A 16,831-nucleotide genomic window follows, 5' to 3' on the forward strand; every position below is an offset into this window, starting at 1 on the left:
CATCCAGGGGTCTGGGTGACGATCTGGGCAGGGTCGTAGTTCCAGCTGTGGCCTTCCTGATGTTAGACAGATGGGCTCTGGTCCCGACCCCCCCGTGAGCCCCGCCCGGCAGCCGTGGCCTCCTGCCCCCGCCCCCCCCCCCCCCCCCCACCCCGCAGGGCCGTCTCCTGCTTGCCCCGTGACCCAGAGAGAGCCTCCCCGTCCAGGGGCGCCATGCCTTTCCCACGAGATGGTCTGACTCCCCGGCTCGGGGAGGGATATCCTAAAGTGTTTGCTTGCCTGGGAGCCTCTCCCTTAAACCCAGGGATTCTGTAAAACTCTTTTTAAACATTAGACTTCTAGTAGAGTTGATCTTTCCATTAAATTTTCGTGTGAAAATAAATGACTGCGGTTTCTGTCTCCTGTCTGGTCCATGAGGGCTCTGATGCCCAAGAAGCACGTGGTTAGGTACGTGGGTGCAGCATCCGACGTTGGGTACCCCCCAGGGCATTCGGGTGGGTGGTGCCACCCTTCCCCCTTCCCGAAGTCAGCCCTTTGCTGGGGCTATTTTTGGGCTGGATGTGGAGTCGCCAAAGGGAGGAAAGCCCAGCTTGGCCACCTGCCCCCAGCAAGTGAACAGAGCGGCCAGAAGGATGGTGCCAGGCTTGTCTTTCGCCAGGAGAAACTAGTGGGGGAGACAGGCAGAGGGCCCAGGGCAGGGAGGCCAAGCTTAGGGTGGCTGGGCTGCCTCAGGTTAGAACAGCTGCCCCCACCTCCACTAGGGCTGACTTTAGAGCCATGGTTTTCAGACACTGGTGCCCGCCCTGCCCACTTGAGAATGTGGGCCTGAGGGGTCCCAGGCATTGTGTTCCACACACCACATGGGTGATTCAAATACTGGCCAGACCAGGACCACTGCCCTGGATGGTGCTGAGCGGAGTTGACCCTTCCTTTTCTTCCCAGACGTTGAGCAAATTAATTTTGCGGAGGCTGAGCATGGAGATCTTCAGTTTAGATGTGCGCCCCCTGCCTGCCTTTGAGTTCTACCTCCACGGTTTGACAGCTGTGTGGCCTCGAGAACCTGCCTCTACCAATTGGCTGAGGGTCTTTCTTCGGTTTGCTTTGTCTTTTGGCATCTCTGAGCCAGGCTCCAGGTTTCTCTTTTGTGCCCGTGCGTTTGTGCGGTGGCTGTGGCTGTGGCTGCCTCCCGCTGGCTCCCAGGCTGTCTGCCTCTGCTCAGACGTGGGGGAAGCCCCCAGTCCCTCCGCAGGAGAGAACAGGCTGAGCCCAGGAGCCAAGCTTAGTGCCAGCCTTGGCCCTTCGAAATTCTCAGTGAAGCCACAGCCCCCGGACCTCTGGGAAGCCGGCCTGGCCTTCTGCCTCCTTCCACGGTGAAGGGCAGCTCAGACCTCATGGCCATAGGGCACGTCAGTGCTCTCTGATAAGGAGAAGGTTATCAGACACAGACAGGGCCAGAGCAGGGATCATTGTCCCAGGAGGTTGCAACTGACCTGTCCCACCCTCTCTTACGCCAGGTTTGCGAAACTGTGCAAGGCCTCTCTCCCAGAACTCAGCCTACTGGCTCCAGCAATGTGTGTGAAATGTCACCTCCAAACCTGCTTTCTGATCCGCAGTTAATAATTAATTGCTAATCATATGTCTGTGCTCTCTGGAGGAGCTGGGCAGATTGCAGGCACTGTCTGTGACAACAGAGCAGGGTCCAGGGTCTGAAGCAACTCGCCCCAGATGACACAACTAGCAAACCCAGGAGTCGTTTCTAGCCCTGCCCCGCTGGGGATGGGGCTAGGGGAGATGCTGGTCGAAGGATGTAGTTTCAGTTAGACAGGAGGATACATTTCTGAGATCTGTTGCATAGTGTGGTGACCACTATGAGTGGTTAATAAGAGTTAATAATAATGTATGTTTAAAAGTTGCTAAGAGTAGACTTTAAGTGTTCTCACCACAAAAAAGTAAGCAGGTGAGGTGAGGATATGTTAATTAGCTTGATTTTGCCATTCCATAATATGTACACATACCAAACATCACACTGTGCCCCATAAATATTATTTGTCAATTAAAAATAAAACTTATAAATGATGAATGAAGATCTGAAAACTGTTCCGTTTCTCAATTAGAGGAATGAACATTAATATCATGTGATCCTCTGTCTTGACTGCCACGCTGGCAGCTTTATCACAACGGTGGCGCTGGCATGGCCAAGGTCAACAAGAGGCCGGTGGCATCCCCTGGCCAGCTCGGAGGGCACAAACTGCAGTCTTTCTGGAGGCCAACTTCAGCACGTACGTGCAGACACTTCGGGAGATAAATACTCTTTGATCCATTAATTCAACTCAAGAAATTGCCTGAGAAATTCAACGAAGGAGAAATACATTTGTCAATAAGGACGTTCATGCAAGTCTACTTAATACTAATTAATAATAAAGTTATTCAGATGAAGTATATCCAGGAAAGAAGGACATGCACCAAAGTTTAGCACTGCCGATAGCTGCATGGTGGGCAATAGATGATCAGTGTTGGTTGTTTTTCTGTATTTTTCATACATTTTATTTGCTTTTCAGTGACTCCTCTGCAGGGGGAGGATTAGGAATGCTCATGGTACTGGACAGAGGAGAGGCATTTGTGTTTAATAAAGCACACCTTCCCATCCTAGGCAGGCCAAAGAGAAAGGGCAGGACGGTTTCCACACAGGATTTCGTGCCGCTGAGGGCCGGCTGGCCTTGGCTTCACTGATGTCACCTGCTGATAGAACTATTCCAACCGAGAGGCCAAGCCGTTGTCAATCCGCGTCTGCTCAGAGCGACTTGCCTGGGGGAGGGCTCTGCTGGATGTGGTGTGGTTCGCCAGTTAGGCCAGGCCACGCCCAGCCAGATTTTCTGGTTAAGGGGCCTAGTTGAGTAGAACGTTACATGCAAAATTAAGATCCAAGTCCACCCGCGTGTCTCTTATCAGGACGGGCAGGTGGTTCTCCCTGAATGCCTTCCCAGCCCACGGGACCACCTCCCCCTCTTACCAAACTCTGACCTCCAAGTCTGCCAAGAGATATTTAACACATGAACTGCCACGTGAGCTGTATTTAACTCATGCCAGTTTTGAGCCCAGGGTCTCAGGAAGCATATGAAGACTCAATTCTCCAAAACAAATTCAATAAGTGTGTCGTGAGTCACATACAACTCATGGCATGTGGTGTAAAAATGGATTCTAGCACCATGTGAGTTGCATATAACTCACACACAGAAAACAATAAAAAATAACCAATTTTTCATTAAATTAGAAAGGATGGTTTTGTTTTTGAAGTTTTGCTTCTTTTGCCCCTGTTGCATCCCCAGCCCCGAGAACACTGCCTGCCGCATGCCAGCAGCTAAGTCTCCCAGCTCCTGCCTTGTGCTGGGCATGGCTGGGAGGACATCGTGTGCACTGACTTGTCCTCACAATGACTTCCTGTGGTAAGTGCCACTGTCATCACCCTCATTTTATAGGTGGAGAAACTGGAGCTCAAATCCGTGATAGTGGAACTTGCCCAAGGTTACAGTTAACAAACTTCAGAGCTGGGACTCAGACTCCACCTGCCCCTGCACCGCCCTCTCTGTGCCTGTCTCCAGATCTTGGTAAGCTCTTAAGTTCCTAGAAAAGGCCACGTTGTGACACAGGGTTGGGCCGAATGCATAGCTCTTCAAGGATGCTTCTCAAACTGTGCATTGCAGCCCATCCGTGAGTCATGAAATCGTCCCTAGAAGGGTGGGGTTATGAACTATCCATCACCATGTTGTAAGGTACCCCCAGATTTAATGGCTTAAACCATCAGTAAACGTTTAGCTTCTCACACACTTTCTGAGGTTCAGGAATCCAGGAGCAGCTCACACGGTGGCTCTAGCCCAGGGCCTCTTGTGAGGTTATAGGCAAGATGTTGGCCAGGGCTGCAGTCCCACCCAAAGGTCTGACCGGGGCTGAAGGGTCCACTTCCAAGATAGCAGCTCATATGTTTGGCAAATTGATGCCTCAGCTCCTCCCGTGTGGCTCCCTCCACAAGGCTGCTTGAGTGACCTCACAACATGGCACTGGCTGCCCCTGGCACAAGTGATCCAGGAGACGTAAGGCAGAAGTGCGGTGTATCCTATGCCTTGCCTTGGAAGTCACGCTCCATCATTTTCATTGTATTCTGTTGGTTACACAGGTTGACACTCTTCATCACTCCTTGTAGCTCCTGCCTGGCTTCTGCTCTTCCAGCTTAGCGCCTAGATAATTCTCTATGAATGTTGCTTGATTCAATGGAGATAAAGGAATTGCATGAGTGTGAGAGCGCAGCAAGAGCGGCTGGGATGTGGGAGGCTGGAATGAGACATGGAGAAGCCTCCAGTACCCGCGATGTCTTTTGTTTCTGGGCCTAAGATGCTCCCAGTCTGATTATGAAGATGCAGTGGGCTCAGGTGCACAAGAAGGAACATTGCAAAGTTTAAAACACAAGTCAGAGGTGACAGACTTCTGTGATAATGTGTGTGGAGGCAGCGTGGGGGAGGGGTGGTGCTGCGCTGCTGAGCCCCTCCGGGAGGCAGGGCCAGGGGGCACCTTGTCTGTTTTCCGCACAGCACTTTTTTTTCATATTAATTTTTACAATATGTAATATGCCCAGGGATCACAGTCGTGGACACTTATCCCAGAGAAATGAAAACTTAAGGCCATACAAAAACCTGTACAAGAGCATTCATAGCAACTTTATTCACAATTGCCAAAAATTGAGAACAACTCAGAAACTTTCCAGTGGTGAATGGGCATCCATGCCACGGACCCTACTCGGCAGTACAAGGAGTGAACCGTCGGCACACACACAACTTGGATGAATCTTTCAGGATTTCTATCGAGTGAGATGATAAATCCCAAAAGGCCACATGCTCTGTGAGTCCATTTCTCCAGGGTTCATCTCTCTAAAATTCTTTTTTTTTTGAGACAGTGTCTCACTCTGTTGCCCCGGCTAGAGTGAGTGCCGTGGCGTTAGCCTAGCTCACAGCAACCTCAAACTCCTGAGCTCAAGCGATCCTCCTGTCTCAGCCTCCCGAGTAGCTGGGACTACAGGCATGTGCCACCATGCCCGGCTAATTTTTTCTATATATATTTTTAGCTGTCCATATAATTTCTTTCTATTTTTAGTAGAGATGGGGTCTCGCTCTTGCTCAGGCTGGTCTCGAACTCCTGAGCTCAAACGATCCGCCCACCTCGGCCTCCCAGAGTGCTAGGATTACAGGCGTGAGCCACCGCGCCCGGCCTCTCTAAAATTCTTGAAGTAAAATTATAGAACTACAGAACAGACTTGATGCTACCAGGAGTTGAGGACAAGGGTGAGGTCGTGGAGCAGGAGGAGGGGGTCATTATAAAAGGGCAGCGTGAGGGACCCTCGTGGTGATGTCCTGTGGCTTCGTTTTGGTGGTGGATACACGAACCTGCACGTGTGGCAGAATTGCATAGAATTAAACACACACAAGTGCAATGAAAATTGGGGAACTGTTATCTTAATAAACTGGTGGATTGTATCAATGTCAACATCCTTGATGTTGTACTATAGTTTTGCACGGTGTTGCCACTGGAGGAAGCTGAGCAAAGGCATGCATAGGGTCTCTCCGTGTTACTTCTTATAACTACATGCAGATACACTAGTATCGCAAAATGAAAAGCCAATGAATGAAATAGGTAATGTGTCACATGGCCTCCCCTGGCCCCCGGCCAACCAGTTCCCTTCCCCATTGCCAGCCACAGCCACCAGCTTCCATTTATCCTACCTAGAGGTATTCTATGTCTGTTCAGGCCTGTGGGTGAATTTGTTTTGGAAACATGAATGGCGGCTTACCAGATATACTGTTCTGAGCCTTCCTTTCTGCTCTTAAAACCCCATCTTTGTCATTCCACATCAGTTGACTGCCCTATCTTTTTTTAGAACTTCATACTATTCCGTCATACAGAGGCACTTAACTAATTAACTAGCCCTGCATTGATCTGCATAACTTGTTCCCCATCTTTTTAAGGCTTTTGCACAGGACACTGCAATGCACAGCCTTGAACATGAGCCTGGTCCCAGCCAGACCACCTGGGCTCTCCTGCCACCGCCTGTGCGTGTGCGGCCACTTCTCTGTGTCCCCACTACACTCCCAGCTCCTTCCCCTGTGCAGGGCTGAGGACAGCAACACCCCGTAGTTCAAGCTCATTCTTCAACACCCAGGCTTCTTTGCCATCCAGGCAAAGGCCTTGGGGTCCTCTGTTGTCCTCAGCAGAACAGATCCCTGGAGGGTCACGTGCTCCAAAACAACCATAAAGGTGGATATAGAAAAACTAGAAACATGAACATAAAAACAAAAAGGTCACATTCTTGGGGCCATTTCAGTCAAGACTCATGTCCCTGCACAGGGTGAGGCCCCTGAGGTCACAGCTGTGTTACAGCACAGTGCGATTGTTGTGCAAGGTGATGGCCCCGAGCCACCAAGGACAGGTGACCGTACACCCAGCATCCATGCACAGGAAGGCTGAAAGGTTTGTAATCTCCTTTGGAGATGTCGGTGTGTCTGAGAACGCTGGGGTCTATCAAGCGTTTGTTAACTGGGTAATTCAGTTACCTGGAAGGATCTGTTCCCTAATGAAACACGAGGAAGGGTGTGTGCGGCATTTTCGGGGGTTTTCATACAGTTGTTTCAGTAGCTGTGGTTTGGCCTAGATATTTGCACCGTTTAATTAAAGTCTTTGGGATTCTTTTTCTTTTTAAATAGGAAGTGCAAATGTCCCTGAGTGAGACCAGTACTTGCTGAATAAACCTCCTTGAGAACGAAGCTGACGCACCCTACATCTCTCCCTGGGGACACAGGTAAGAGGACGGTGGCCGCTTCCTGGTGTTTGGATCACCACATCAAGGTGTGCACTGAGAGTTCTAAGTGTCTCCTGAGTGAAAGTTCATGGTTTATACTTTCTCTTGACGTTCCTCTTTACCTCTTCCTCTAGCTGTTGAAAAAGACTTTTTTCTAGATGGAAATTGAACCAAATTAGTTCCATGATCTCATTCAATTTTAAAAGCATCTGGAATTCAGTGACTTCTGTGGGTGTCTACACACATGTGGGCTCCAAAGTCCCAGAGTCAGGGACTCCTCGTCAGAACACTTGGGACAAGTCTGGCTTTCTGGAACACGTGTAAACACAGACTGGGATGTCCACAGCTCGGCCACGTCTACGTTTGTGGAGGAGAAGGCTCAACCCTGTGCTGCTCGTGGCTGCTGGTGAATGAAAGTTATGTTGGAATCTTCTTCCAGACATATATTCGACGTTCATAAGCGTTTGCATTTCTCACCAGCAACACAAGCCAGGTGCCTCCTGTGGGAGTGAGGAAGGCCCGGGTCAAGGTGCAAGTCCTGCACTGAGTAGGACTGTAACCAGATCCAGATTTCACCAACACACTCTCTCCTCTCCCCTCCTGCCCGGCCGGAGCTCCCTGTTGACGTCCCCTACAGCACACAGATTTGGCCTCCAGCACCAGCGGGAGATGCAGGTGAAGGTGGAGGTGGCACCTGTGACCAATTTCAGTCCAGCACAGAGGGGGCATCTGTGTTAAAATGACCACCTTTCGTTCTGGATGGTGGGCTCTGTAGGAGAAGACACACACACACAGACACACACACACGTACGTGAGAAGCTGTTTTGGGTAGAAAATGCTAGTAACTGGTATGACTTACTGTCCTACCTGAAAATATTAATACTAGAGCTCTCCAACTTTGAAAATATCAAAAATCTTTTCTGGCTGGAAATAATGTCTGACACGTAGTAGGTATGCAACAATTTTTTGAATGAACGAATGAATGAGTGGAGAATCAAATCCAAACAGGAAGCTTCTTTCCAGGCTAAATCATCGTGATGGGGGTCTACAATGACACACTCAACCAGGAGTGGGAAGACTCTTTCCAGAAAGAGCCCAGTTGTAAATATCTTAGGCTTTGTGGGCCAGGACGTCTCTGCTGCAACTACCCATGTGGTGAGAAAGCAACCATAGATAATATGTAAACAAATGGGTGTGTTCCAATAAAACTTTATTTACTAAAACAGATGGTGTGCCCGATTTGGCGAGTGAGCCGTGGTTTGCCAACCCTGTGCTGGACAGACTCACTGCTCCTAGGGGAGGTCTTCATATCCTCGTAGGACCCAGAAATGAATGTTTTAATTAAGTACTTACGTATTAAAACGGCCTCTCCCTTTTACTATTATGTTTTAAGAACTGTTTAAAATGTTGCAATATTATTACGTATTATGTTAGGGGTGAGTTTAAAGGCGGAAAGTACCAACTTTGCTTCAGAAGGAATAGCAGTACGTGAAGCAACTTTCTTCCTGGAACTTGAATCTGAGACAGACGCGTAGAATTGTGTTCTACTGAACAACCACCAGAGGACACCAGTGCACACAAAAACTTAAACTGCTTTGCAGAAAGAAACAGTAAAATCTAGAGTCTCAAAGGCGCGTATCATTCCTGGGCTGCACTCTTGGAATACAGGATCCCTCAGAAGGTTTTGCATTTTTGGCATGTGCATGTATTACGCACGCAAATAAATACTTAGTTCTAAACATCTATGTGTGCGTGGCATCCCAGGAGAACCAGCTGCTGTCCCTTCAACCCAAATTACTTAAATAATTGGCCAACATTTGTTTAGGGGATGGGCTGAGTGCCATGAGGGAGAATAGGGGAGCTCAGCCTCACCTGGATCCCCCAGAATTCAGTTCTGGCCCCATCTGCTCATCCCACCGTGTCCTCCAGAGAAAGGGGGCATGATCCTCACAGGACAGTTTCTCTGCCGTGTGCTGCCATTCAAGCACATCCCATGGCTCAAACGAACACACATCCATATGGCGGAACCAGGACTACTACACGGCAGTGAAAAATGAACCACGGCTACGCGCATCCACATGGGTGACCCTCCAGGGGACAAATGAAATGAGCAGGTCACCACAGAAACACACGGGGTGATCATTCCATTTGCAGAAATCTCAGGATCAGGCAAAACCAAACAATATCTTCTTTAGGGATATGTCCGGCAGTGATAAAACTGCCGCAGAGAGCAGGAGAACCGTGAACTCAGACTTCAGTGTGTTGGGTCCCCTTGGGAGGGAGGAAGGGAGATACGGCCAATGGGGAGGGCACAGAGGTGTGGGTAATCTTGGCAGGTTATTAATTTATTAAAACAAGTAGTCGTCCCTAACATGTGTGTCTATGTTACATATATACATCAAATACAATTAAAAAACTAATAATCCCTTCCCCGTTTGTGTCTCCGGGTGCAGCGCTCCCTGGCAAGGGGAGCAGCTTAGATCTGGGGCATCTGTTTCTGGCCATTAGGGTGTGCAGGATGGTTTTCTATTTTTTTTTTTTTTTTTTTGAGACAGAGTCTCACTCTGTTGCCCAGGCTAGAGTGAGTGCCGTGGCATCAGCCTAGCTCACAGCAACCTCAAACTCCTGAGCTCGAGCGATCCTCCTGCCTCAGCCTCCCGAGTAGCTGGGACTACAGGCATGCGCCACCATGCCCGGCTAATTTTTTCTATATATATTTTTAGTTGGCCAGATAATTGCTTTCTATTTTTAGTAGAGATGGGGTCTCGCTCTTGCTCAGGCTGGTCTGGAACTCCTGAGCTCAAACGATCCGCCCACCTCGGCCTCCCAGAGTGCTAGGATTACAGGCGTGAGCCACCGCGCCCGGCCAGGATGGTTTTCTAAAAGCTGTAAGGGAGCATGGACTGCAAAGGCTCATCCCAGCCCCGAGAACTGCGCTTTGTGTGGAAATTGGGCTTTTTGGTTGAATCAGAGGTGAGACAGCCAACAGCTGTGGTGGCAGAGCTGCTGGGTCCAGAACACAGCGGCCTAAGGCAGAGGACCCTTGCGGGGGCACTTGACCCGGTGGGACGTCCATGCACTCCTGGGCCACCCCCGGGGCTCTCAGTCTGTGGGAGTCCCACTGGAGAGTCCCCAGGGGGGTAAAAGTTTGTACCTGCCCCCCTACCACCCACAACTCCCTGAGCAGGGGGCCCCTTCTGGCTCCGCACCCGCCGCACCCGCAGGGAGCGTGAGGAAGTGCTCGGGCCCTGCTCAGGGCAGCCTGGCCTTTTACGTCTCAGACATGGGACCTGCCCCAATTTTACCAGGACTGAGGGGTTTTGGGGACATGGTTCCTTCAACGTTAAAACTGGGAAAAAACCAGGCAAAGCTGAGATGAGTTGGTTATTTCACCCAGACTTCAGCACTCAAATATAAGTGCTTGCATTTTTTACGGTTGATTTTATGTCACAAGAGCACTGCACTCCAGACGTTCTCTCGTACGCCTTTTGTGAACATTGAATTTATTTTGGAGGGGCCAGGAAAGAAGGCTGGTGTCATCCCCACTGCCCTCCCACGCCTCCTGCCTGGAGGGGCTTCTGGGGGCTGCAGGGATTTGACTGAGTGACAGCCAGTCTCCAATCTTGCCAAGGGCAGATTAACTCAGAAAAATAAGACTTGAAGGCAATGAAGGACTTGATCACTTCCCGAAAGGCTGGGAGTGAGAAAAAAGAAATTGCTTTTTAGATCAGAGTATCAATAACCTCACCAGGTGTCTGTAGCCAGAGTCGGTTGTTTCTTGTTGTCTCACCTGGAAGCAGTGGGCGTGGGAAGCCCCTGGAGGGCTTCTTACACTAAGATTGCCGGAGCCCACCCCCAGCGCCTCCAATTCAGCAGATCTGGGATGAGGACCAATGACAGCATTTTCAACAAGTGAAGCTAATTCTGCTGGTCCGGGGACCACACTTTGAGAACTATTGTCATAGTGTTAAGAGTGTTAATTCTAGATGAGGGGTTGCCAAACTTCTTCCATAACGGGTGACAAAGTAAATACTTTCGGCTCTGTGGGCCACACGTTCTCAACCCGTCAGCCGTGCCGTGGCGGGGCAAGAACAGCCACAGACAGTATGTAAATGAACGAGTGTGGCTGTGTCCCAGTGAAACTGTATTTACAAATTCATTGGGCCAGATTTAGCTTCTGGGCGTAGTTTGCCAATCTCTGGTTTAGATCACTGCATTGTGACTTTCAGTAGTCTCCTTAGCTTCTCTGTGTTTGCCACCTTTGTACTGGTGAGCAGATAGATGACTTTGAGCCAGTTGAAAGCAGGTTGCAGAGGTTTGGGAAGGACCATTTATTTAGAGCACAGAGACAGCATAGTAGAGTGTATCAATCAGCTTTTGCTACGTAACAACCATCCCAAGGCTTCATGGCTTGCGGCAACCACTATCTTATATTAATACTCACCAGTCTACTGGTCAGCTGAGGGTTTCTTCTGGTTTAAGCTGGTTTTGCTGGTCTCTCAGGGCTGTCTTGTACATCTAGGGTCACCAGCAGGTCACCTGGAGGTGGATGATCCAAGATGGCCTCAGTCCCATGTCTAGCAGGTGGTCGGCTGCTGGCTGGGCACATCAGTTCTGTTCCACCTGGCCTCCTCTTTTCCGAGAGGCTGGTGCAGGCTCTCAGCATGGTAGTCTTAGCGCAGCAGGAGAGGACACTGTAGCTCCTCTTGTGACTACATTCAGAGCTCACACAGGGTCACTTTCATCACATTTTATTGGTCAATGAGGTCGCAAGGCCAGCTGTGACCCAGATTTAAGAGTGGGAAAATAGGTTCCACTTGGTAATAGGAAAAGATGCGAGGAATTTCTGGCTGTTTGCAATTCACCGCTCAGATGGAAAGGTGGATGGGGAATTAGGCTGCTTGGCATTGAGTTTTAGCTCCAGGTCTCACCAACTGGAGATCTCACTCCATCTCCCTGTGCCTGTTCCACGCTGAAAAAAATGAGACTGACAATCCCTTACCTGAAGAGCTGTTGGGAGGCCTGTAACTGGGTTAACCCAGAACGGTGTCTGGCACAAGCAAGTCCTCCCCACGTGGCTGCTGGTATTAATGTCCCAGTGAACCCCCACGGATGTGACAGCACCGAGGGCGTAGGAATTGAGGACGCTCAAGACCATCGGGGTGTCCTTCCACACACTGGTCCAAGGACAGCTCCACACACCCCCACTCTGGGCTTTTGCTCAACTGCATCCCAGTCTGGAATCCGCTACAGTCTTCCAAGGTCAACAGGTGAACTCACAGTGTTGTCTCCCTTTTATAGCCCTTATCACATTGAATTAAAATGATTTCATTTTTTTTTTTTTTTCAATTGTCTCTCTCTATGGTCTGGGAGTTCCTTGATAGCAGACACAGAGTCTTGCTCAGAGCCTGCAGTAGCGCCTTTGGGAACAGCCAGTCGCAGCCCCTTTAAATCAGCTGGGGCGTATTTCTCTCTATTTCCCATCAGAAGCACTGGCAGCCAGCCAGCACAACTTCTCAGTAAAGGAAGGACTTTTAACAGGACCTATAGACACAGTGCATGTTCTGTTTCCTTACAGTTTTGTGTGGTCTCTCTTCTGGGACCTTGCCACGCTGAACTCGGTATAATTTGCTTAAGAAAAACACACAGTAGCCACATTGTATCAGTCCTATCTGTTTCTCATGAGAACAAATCCTGTCCCGAGGGCATCAGTGATATTCAGGCTCTATGGGGTGAGAGGGAGGAGAAGGGTGGAGTCCCCCAGCGGCGTCTCCGTGAACTTGGAGAGATGCAAGGACTTGCTTAAGTAATGTGATGAGTTAGTATTCCATACACGCTTGCAGGATAGGATTGTGTTTTGTTGTAAAAGGGTGCCAAGATTGTAGAAAGTTTATAAAGGCAGCAGACAGAGACATCATTTCTCCTTCTACAAGGAACTTTTTGAGATAGATTCCTTGCTAGCAAATGGATCAGGTGAAGACATAGTTGTCTGAACTTAGAGAGGTATAAGAGACGCAAGGATAGAAATGACTACATCCATCCATCCATTTACCTACCCATCCGTCCATCCTGGGCTCACACAACTCTTTACAAATACTTCAGCCTACTAACACATTTCCCAAGTCTAAGCCCCTCCAGCATTCCCTACACACACACACACACACACACACACACACACGCACTCTCACCCATCACAAACTCTACCATCTGGGAAATTCAAATTACCCAAAATATCATAGGGATAACTCTTTGATGTTACTATAATCACCCCTTAGGTATGTATAGCACCTTCTAGTTTATAAAACATGAGCCTTCACATTAATTCTCTTCTCTGCAGCCACATGACTTAAGCAGGCACAGGACTCATCAGACCACCAGAGTCACAGGTGGGAAGAACGTCTCCTCTTGCAGCCATGGGTGGTGAGGTCAGGCGTGATGTGCGAGAGAACCAGACGCTGTCAGGGGATGACCCGGACATACTGGTCTTTCTGACTTTGGTCTTCATGTGTTGGAGTTGTTTAGAAGAAATGATTTTGGATAGAAATAAGGAAAAACAATGATAGTATCACATCCATTGCGATGGTTTCCCTGGTGAGGAAATTATTTCAGGGACTCGGAAAATCTGGTTCTAACTGTTTCAATCCTTGGAACAGTCCTTGCACCTGGCTTGGACAGGTCTGCATGACAAAGGCCCTTCCCTCCCCACCAGTGGCTCCCAACCAGAACCGCGGTGCACACGCCCTGCCCTGGGGAGTGCTTGGGACCTCTACGTGTTGCCAGGGTGAAGGAGACATCACTCAGCCCAGCATGTCATGAAGAGGACAGAATGAGGAGGGAGTGTGACCACTGAGTGTGACAACTGAGTGTGACAATTGAGTGCCATATTCCATTTACTCATCAACCTCATAAACAACGAACTGTAGGTTGACCATACTGTCCCATTTTCTCATGACTGAATAACTGGTGATAGATCTTAAGCACCGAGGATCTCAAACTCACACTCCTGCAGGGGCCGTGCGAGCAACACAGATGAACAAAGCAGCGGGCAGCTGACTGGGAACCCACAGCCCGTCTACTGGGGGCAGCCTTGACACGGCTGCAGCCACGCTGCCACGGGACAACAAAGTCCTTTGCTGTGGCTCCTGAGTAAACCAGGGATTGACTGATTGATTGATTGATTTCTAATGACAAATCGTCTCATGTTTGAATGTCAAGCACAAAAATCAAATTTGTTCCAGCCACAGGAAACAAGGCTACAGGCCAGATTCAATCCAAAGGCAGCCAGGTTGTCATCTTGGCCCCTGAGTGGGCCTCTTCCTCGGGCCCTGGGGACTTTAGATTGTGTCCTTCATTACTTTGTTCTGCATTGATCCGACATGACCCAGGATGTTCGTTTTGCGGTTCAGAACCCTGATCGCAGAGAGCTGGACGTCATGAGCGTGTAATTGTTCAGAGAACAGCCACTCAGCATCAGATCCACACGGACTGATCTGCATGCCCCGTTCCTCTGCCTGCCTGCGTCACTGGTCAGTGCAAAGCCTGCCTCAGTTGGTCTCTCTGTCTCTCGTGCGTCAGGGCTCACCCAGTTTAGTGGCTGGGCTCTCTTCGTGGCCCCAAGTCAGGGCGTGTTAAATCTCCTTTGGCAACAAGTCACTTCCTCCCTGTAGCCCAGGCTGGAAGTGAGTCCCCCTTGAGCAGCTCCAACCACTTCCTGTGTCACATTAAACCCCCCCCCCCGGAAAATTAGCTAGTGGAGATTATTATTTAGAAACTTAATGTGCAATAGCTTGTGGGTGACATTTTTAAAATTTCCAATTCATAATTCTTTAATGTGTAGTTGTTTATTGAACAAGTACTATGTGCCAGGCGGGGTGCTTACTTAATTCATTATTCACATTTTATAGAGGAGATGACTAAGACTTGTCAGTGTGGAATTGCCTGCCCAGGCGTTTAACCCAGATCTGCCTGGCTGGAAGACCTGTGCCGTTTCTGGCCAGTCTGCACTGTATCTCAGCTTAGCAATCAATTCTGCGGCCATGTACAGTTGACTCTGCACCTGGTTTGAATCTCACTGGTTACTTGGTCGTCTCTACGCTCAGCAATAGTCATGCTACAGAAATATATATTAAGCTTGAATCATCTCAATAATTTCACTTTTGATTTGCAAATATTGAGAGTCTGAGAGGTAACATGCCAGGTTGCAAGTCAGCTGCAGAAGAAGATCCCATCCCTGCTCCCAGGCGCCTGGCCCCGGCCCCGCACGCTCCCGCCTCGGCAGGTAGGAAAGATGGCGATGACGCTGGCCTCTGCGGATGTGCTGATGAGAAAGGGAAGAGAGGAGAATGAGACGAGACCAGAGGCACAGAGGCCAAGGGCAGACACGTGCAAAGTGTGAGTTCAACACGGCCCCAAACCCTGCACTTGTCCTCGCCCTTGCTGGAACCTCAGGTGGGGTGAGACAGACGTGGCACGATGAAAGCCTGGCGAGGCCTTGGTCTGGGGGTCTTCCAAAGTGGTTCTCCTAACGGGTCCAGAGGCGTCAGACGCCACGTGCGGTGGAAGGTGACAAAGGCGGGGCACGTATGCTGGGAGAGTGGATGGTGATTCTGAGGATTTTATAGTCGATGGTCATGACAACTTCTGGCAAGATGGAAATGTCATCCTTGAGAATTGCACTTCACAAAAACTTTGAACATAAGAAAAAAAGATGGTGGCAAATCACACACTTGACAAGGGTCTAGAATGCAGAATACATAAAGAACTCTTGGGCTGGACGAGGTGGGTCACACCTGTAATCCCAGCACTCTGGGAGGTCGAGGTGGGAGGATCCCTTGAGGTCAGGAGTTCGAGACCAGCCTAAGCAAGAGCAAGACCCTGTCTCTACTAAAAATAGAAAACATATAGCCGGGTGTGGTAGCACTCGCCTGTAGTCCCAGCTACTCGGGAGGCTGAGGCAGGAGGATCACTTGAACCCAGGAGTTTGAGGCTGCAGTGAGCTGGGGTCACACCACTGCACTTCAGCCTGGGTGATGGAGTGAGACCCTGCCTCTAAAAAAAAAAAAGAATGCTTCCAGACAATACTTAACAACATCAGAATGTCTATAAGGCTCAACTGAAAAGTCTGGTACAAAACTCTGTACTGTATATATTGTATGTAATACATATAATGTGTGCATGTGATAAACATAGCAAGGCTACACCTCGGCCCCTCCTAGAGTCGTGCTGTACACGGCTGTTCACAGAGGTGCTGAGTAAACAGGGACAGCTCTGCCGTCTGTGTGGGCTGGAAGGGTAAACGCCCAGACATAACAAAGGCCACCTTTGATTGTAGGATTTGGGAAGCATTCTGTTTTTCCTCACAGTTTTCTCTATTTTCTGCAATGAACATGTAGAGCCAACCAAATTCGTTCTCCATCCAAAGAACTAAAAGTTGCTTTTAAAATGAAGAAAACACTTGTCATGGTAAAGATTTAATTAAAACACAATATTCAAAAGAGAAAATGGACTCATTCATTTTGAGGGTGATTGATTTTTTAAAAATCTATATATAGCATCAAAATCGGTTGTAAATAGAGATACCAAAATGTCGCAGGGACAGCCGTGGGGGCTGTGGCGATGGTGATGCTCTTTATATTTTCTCATGTTTCCTAAACTCGCAAAAATAGGGAAAAGTTCTCTAGAGGCAAAGCAGAGGGAGATGGGTTTTGCCCCGGGGTGAGAGGCCAGCGAAGCCTCCCAGGCGGGCTCGGCGCTGGGAATCGGGGCACTGGCTGCGCCCACAAGCCTGCAGATGGCCGGGGTCCCAGCTCTACAGGGCTCTCCTGCTGGCCCCTGCCCAAAGCCCCTCCCTCGATGGATGGGAAGGGCTACTTCAGATTCAGACAACCACTGTGAAGCCAGACACGGAGTTTGCCTGAAACAGGTGGAGGCAAAAGCCTTGGCCCAGGATCCCCCTATGGCCTCCCTTCTGCAAGGCCGCCATATGCAAAT

This window comes from Eulemur rufifrons, chromosome 6 (genome assembly GCF_041146395.1).
Source record: "Eulemur rufifrons isolate Redbay chromosome 6, OSU_ERuf_1, whole genome shotgun sequence".
NCBI lineage: Eukaryota > Metazoa > Chordata > Mammalia > Primates > Lemuridae > Eulemur > Eulemur rufifrons.